Here is a 5,975-nt window from a genome sequence, read left to right as displayed (position 1 = left end):
AAGCAGTCTTCCCACCTCAGCCTCTCAAGGAGCTAGGACTATGGGTGTGCAGCCATCACATGGTTAACTTTTTAATTTATTGTAGAAACAAGGTCTCACCATATTGCCCAGGCTGGTCTCAAACTCCTGGGCTCAGGCAATCTTCTGTAGTCATTATTAAATAATTAAAAATCCAGTGGACAGATCAGCTTCAATTTGCTAAATAAAATGCCCAGTATATTGCAATGATCAGTACTCCAAATTGTTTAAAATCAAAACTTCTCTCTTCCTACTGCTGAATCTTATTTAAAAATGGAAATCTGCATGAAGGAAGGAGAGTATGAACAGCTTTTCTATTTCCCCTTCATATTCTTTTCATTTTTTTCCCAACATTAGATTGTCCCAACCTCCCTAAAGTAGGAAAAGGAGAAGGAAAAGGAAGAAAGCTAAGAGACAAGAAAGATTTTACTTAACTGGTATTGTTGTAATCAGTGCCACTCTGTTACCTAGGCTGGAGTGCAATGACCGGATCATGGCTTACCACAACCTAAAATTCCTGGGCTCGTCGAAACCTCTAGCCTCAGCCTCAGCCTCCTGAGTAACTAGAATGACAGGCATGTGCCACCATGCCTGGCCAATTTTTAAATTTTTTTCTAGAGATGGAGTCTTGCAATGTTGTCCAGGCTAGTCTCAAACTCCTAATCTCAAGTGATCCTCCTGCCTCAGCCTCCCAAAGTGCTGAGATTATAGGTATGAGCCACCATGCCCTACTGCTTTTCTAGGTTTCTGAGCAAATACCTTGCTGGAGATCTCCAACTGCAGAAGAGGCCATGATGCCGGAACATCCTCTATACCTACAGCACTGCAACTTCTCAATTAGAATCTTGAATTCTCCTAAAGACATTTTGGTCCATATATCATTGTTAAATTAGTGCTTCAGTGGGGAAACCAAGGCTGGGACTTCCTATTCCACCATCTTACTGATGTCATTTTCTTTTCTTTTGAGTTGGAGTCTCACTCTGATACCCAGACTGGAGTAGAGTGGCACGCTCCCAGTCACCGCAGCCTCAACCTGCTGGGCTCTGGCGATCCTTCCACCTCAGCCTTCTAAGTAGCCGGAACTACAGGTGCATGCTACTACACCCAGCTAATTTTTTGTTTATTGTAGAGAGGAGGTCTCACCAAGTTGCCTGGGCTGGTCTTGAACCCGCGGGCTCAGACAATCCACTCGCCTCGGCCTCCCAAAGTGTTGGGATTACAGGCTGAGCCACCGAGCCCGGCCATCACTTTCTGTTTAATGTAAGTGTTTATATCTATGCATATCCCTTTAAGCATTATTTTTACTTCATTCCACAAACCTTCATATATTATATTTGCATTTCCATTCATTTCAAATCTTTTTACATGTCCCTTATGATTTCTTCATTGACCCATTGGTTAAGAGTTTGCTGTTTAATTTCTACATATTTGTGAATTTTCTAGTTGTCTTTCTGTTATTGGCTTCTAGTTGTGGTCAGAAAAGATACTTTGTTTAATTTCAGACTTTTAAAATGTATTGTATTTTGCTGTTTTGAGGTAGAGTGTTGTGTATATATTTACTAGGTCTACTTTATAGTGTTGTTCACTTCTCTGGTCCTTCTTGATCTTCTATCCATTAATGTATGTGAGATATTGAGAGTTTCAACAATTACTGTAGAGCTGTTTTTGTTTTTGTTTTTTTTTGTTTTTGCCTGCAACTCTAGTGTTCACTTGTTTTGGGGCTCTTTGGGTGTGTTTGTGTTTATAATTGCTACATCTTCTTGGTAAATTGACCCTTTTATCAATATACAGTGTCTTTTTTTGTCCCTTGTAACAATTTTTGACTTAAAGTCTATTTTGTTCTTTTGATTTCTTGCTTAATTCCACAATAATCAGAGAACACACAGCATAATATCTCAACTGTTGAAATTTGGTAAGACTTAATTTTGTGGATTAACATGGTTGATTTTAGTAAATATTCCATTTTCATTTGAAAAGATTGTGTTATCTACGATTATTGATTACAATATTATGTATATGTCATTTGGACATGTTTATCAATCGTCTATATTATTATTCTTACTGGGTTTTTTTTCTACCATTGAGTAAGGTCTGTTAAATTCTTTCATTGTAATTATGAATATGTGGATCAGGCACAGTGACTGACACCTGTAATCCCAGCATTTTGGGAGGCTGAGGCAGAGGAATGCTTGAGCCCAGGAGTTCAGGACCAGATTGGAACTGGATATAGTGGTTCATGCCTGTAATCCCAGCACTTTGGGAGGCTGAGGCAAGAGGATTGCCTGAGCCCAGGGTTCAAGACCAGTCTGGGCAACTTGGCAAGACCTCATCTCTACAATAAATCAAAAAATTAGCTGAGTGTGGTGGTGGACACCTGTAGTTCCAGCTACTTGGAAGACTGAGGTGGAAGGATTGCCTGAGTCTAGCAGGTCAAGGCTGTGGTGGCCATAAGCATGTCACTGCACTCCTGCCTAGGCAACTGTGAGACTCCAACCCAACAAAACAAACAAACAAAACAAAACAAGACAAAAAGACCAGACTGGGCTACACAGGTACGTGCTATTACACCCAGCTAATTTTTTGAGACCTCCTCTCTACAAAAAATCAAAATGTATGCCAGGCAGGGTGAATGCCTGTAGTCCCAGCTACCTGGGAGGCTGAGGTGGAAGGATTGCTAGAGCCCAGGAGATTGAAGCTGCTGTCGGTTCAAGTTTTTCTTTGTTTGGCAAGTTGGTGAGCCAAGCCCCGAAGGAATGTTGCAGCCCTCTCAGTCCAGCAGGTCAGTGAGCTGAGCCCCCAAGGAATGTTGCAGCTCGCTCAGCTTGACAGGTCAGCTAACCAAATCCTTGAGGAAGGTTGCGGTTTTCTTAGTTCAGTGGATCAGTGAACCGAGCCCCCAAGTAGTGGAACATCTCTCTCAGCCCGTCGGGTCAGTGAGCCAAGCCCCTTAGGAGTGTTACAGCTCTTTCAGCTGAGTGAGTTCCAAGTTCTTTCGTCACCTGAGAAGAATAAGGAGCATGAATACCGGAGAGTAAGTCAGAGTTTATTATGAGACAGGAAAGCTCTCATTAGTGAGAGGGGACCCGAAATTGGGTTGCTGGCAATGCAGCTGAGGTCAGGGGTTTATATAGGCCCAGAATAAGGAAGTGTGTGCTAATTGGTTGGCGGACAGGCTTGAAAATGCACCAATCAGAGAAAGGCACAATAATGTATAGGACCAGTCAGGAGAGGGTAGGATAAGGGCCAATGGGGAGAAAATGCACTAAAAGGGAGCGAGTGTTCTCACTGCAGTCTGTGGAACTTGAAGATTGGCTTCATCAGGCGAAGTGGGGAAGTTTTACTGGGTACCCGCCCTAACTTTCCGCCTAACCAGTTTCTTCCTTCCTCCTATCTCATTCCCCCCTCTGGAGTGGTGATCCTAACTGCTATTAGGGAGTTGGGGCGATGACTGGTCTGGCTACTTCCTGCTGAACATAGGCATTGTATGGGAATGGCAGCTAAGGACCCTCCAGATGGTAATCTAAAGGACCCCAGAAAAATGGACCTGATTGGTCCTAGACACTATCATGCCAATTGAGGCTCTCTCTGCATTGCCATCTGGAGTTTGATGGCCTCTAGGTGAGAAGAAACAAATTTTACAAAGAGGTTAATTATACACAGGCCAGATCTGAGCAATACAAAAAAAGTAGCTATCAAGGGGAAAATCCACATCCATATTAGAGATCTATAGAGAAGAAATGAAGGATTATAGTCAACTAGGGCCTAAACCTGCCTGTTCTTTTAAGATATCAACTTGATATTATTTTTTATGACCTGCAGGTTTTCTTCTACCTGGGAGGAAGTGTTAATTCAAAAGCAATAAGTTTCTTTTAAGAACTTACATCTTCCTCTATGTTCTGCCATGAGCATATCCAATGGTTTTGCAGGACCACAGTAGCTAATGAGTTAAAGTATACCTGTTGATTCTCAATAGCAGCTACTATGGCTTTCCATCCTTGTTGCACCATGAAGGTGAAGTTTAGAGCAGACCTTTCTAGCAAGAGTATCCCAGTGATTCAAAATAAGCCCCTGGCAATTGAATGTCCTATTCCAGGTCTTTGTAAGATTGGTTTGTCATGGACTTGCCCCTCTAGATTACTAGGTATATCATAGTTAGGCATCCTAGTACTGGATGGAGATTCCAAATCTCTGCAGCTGTGTGGTTACCATATGGTTTGTTCCAGGAAAGATCCTAAATTTAAAATGTGCCCAAAGAAAGACATCTTAGCCTGATTGAGGATCATCACTTTAGAGGCAGCGGCCCCTATTGTGCAGGCACTTTTCCACTGGTTGGGTAAAACCAAGTATAATCCATTACCGTATTAAAAGTAATGCCCAGTTCCAATTAAGGAAGTTGCCCCGATAGTTCCAAATGGGAAGTATATCCCATTGGCTATGGTTTCTTTTGGTTCATCAGATTGCAGGACCAGCTATGAGGAAAATCCTCTTTGGATAACCCCAGCTGTTCCCTTTTGGTGTTTTCTCAAGGGACTGTCCCATTATGTGTATAGGTTCTACAGGCATGATGATTAGGGAAATAGGAACAGATTGTGTTCCGGAAAAGTTTAGAGAGAATATTTCCAGGGTAGGTGCCATAATGTGAAGAGTTGCATATATCCCAGGTTTCAATGATTCCAGTGTGTTGACAAATTAGAACAGGGTAGCCCAAGGGACTGGTGATATGATAATAGGTGTCGTCAACACAATTTATTAAGCCATGATAATCAGATGTGTTCATAGTTGCATATTCTGGCCAGAGTATCTGATGATATTCAGATCTTTGTATGTAAGGAGCTAGAACCCACTCTCTCCATACCTCCTTTCCTGCGATTGTTCTGTTTCTAATTTTATAAGGAAAGGTGATATTTTGGTAATACAAAGTCTCATTACAGTATTTGGGGAGAAAGCCATCCCACCCAGGATAGTCCTACGTGTAATAAAAAGCAGAGAGAAGCATTTTCCCACAGTTCTGCCACTTCTCCAACCTTAACTGAGGCCTTTTCACTGGGTGAGGGGGGATCCTTTCTGGTCAGTTTTCACTGCTCCTTTTAGGGCAGTGAATTCATACCAAGAACCATTGAGGTTTCCAATCTGCTTGAGAGACAATGGTAGAGCTATCGGGAGAGTGAGAGAAGTTTCCCCCTGTGGGCATATCCAGCAATTTGAATAATTACCCCTTTGATCCAGATACATAATGGAAAAAGGAGGTACTTATAAGAAGCTAGAGTTAGCAATTACTGAAATAGGAAGTAAAATAGACAATCATTTTCTCATTCCCATGTGATAAATCTTGTAGAAGGAGTAAAAGGGATGATTGTCTAAGGAAATAGATAATCCCATGGGCATTTAGGGTTAAGGGGTCCTTGGCAAAGGTGTTTTAATGGTGCAGATCAAAACCAAAGGCAGCAAATATAGGTAAAACTACAAGGAGACTATCCATGGAAGATTAATTATTGACACTTATCTTTTATGACATTTAGTTTGAGGGCTCCGATTTCTTCACAATGGTATTTTGAGTGCCCTAAAGTCAGCGAAGTGACTTCATGTACTCTAGGTCTTCACTCTTGTGTGATAAATCCAAGAGTCTATTCTAGCAACCTTTACTCTGAAGGAGTGGAGAGAAGGACAGTGTAGAGTCCCTCCCAATCTGGGCCTAAAGAGGGGGAAACAGAGGGAAGGGCCCTCACCAGTACCAAATGAAAGGTACCTGTAGAAACCTAGAAGAAACTTAGCTTATTCTTTAGTCTTTTTGCCTCAGTGTAACCATTAGCAGGCATTCAGACATTCTACTACAGGACAAACAGCAGCCTATCCCCTCCCCCCTATGCAAATCTCCTTCAGATACAAGATCAGGACAGCCCAAATGACCACCCCACCTTTGGTCAAGGAATTTGTGAATTGCAAATGTCTAACAAGTC

The sequence above is a fragment of the Carlito syrichta genome, unplaced genomic scaffold, assembly GCF_000164805.1.
Source record: "Carlito syrichta isolate Samal-C Ts95f unplaced genomic scaffold, Tarsius_syrichta-2.0.1 Scaffold312887, whole genome shotgun sequence".
Taxonomy (NCBI): Eukaryota; Metazoa; Chordata; class Mammalia; order Primates; family Tarsiidae; genus Carlito; species Carlito syrichta.
The sequence above is the reverse complement of the archived record's forward strand: the minus strand, read 5'-3'. Positions refer to the sequence as shown.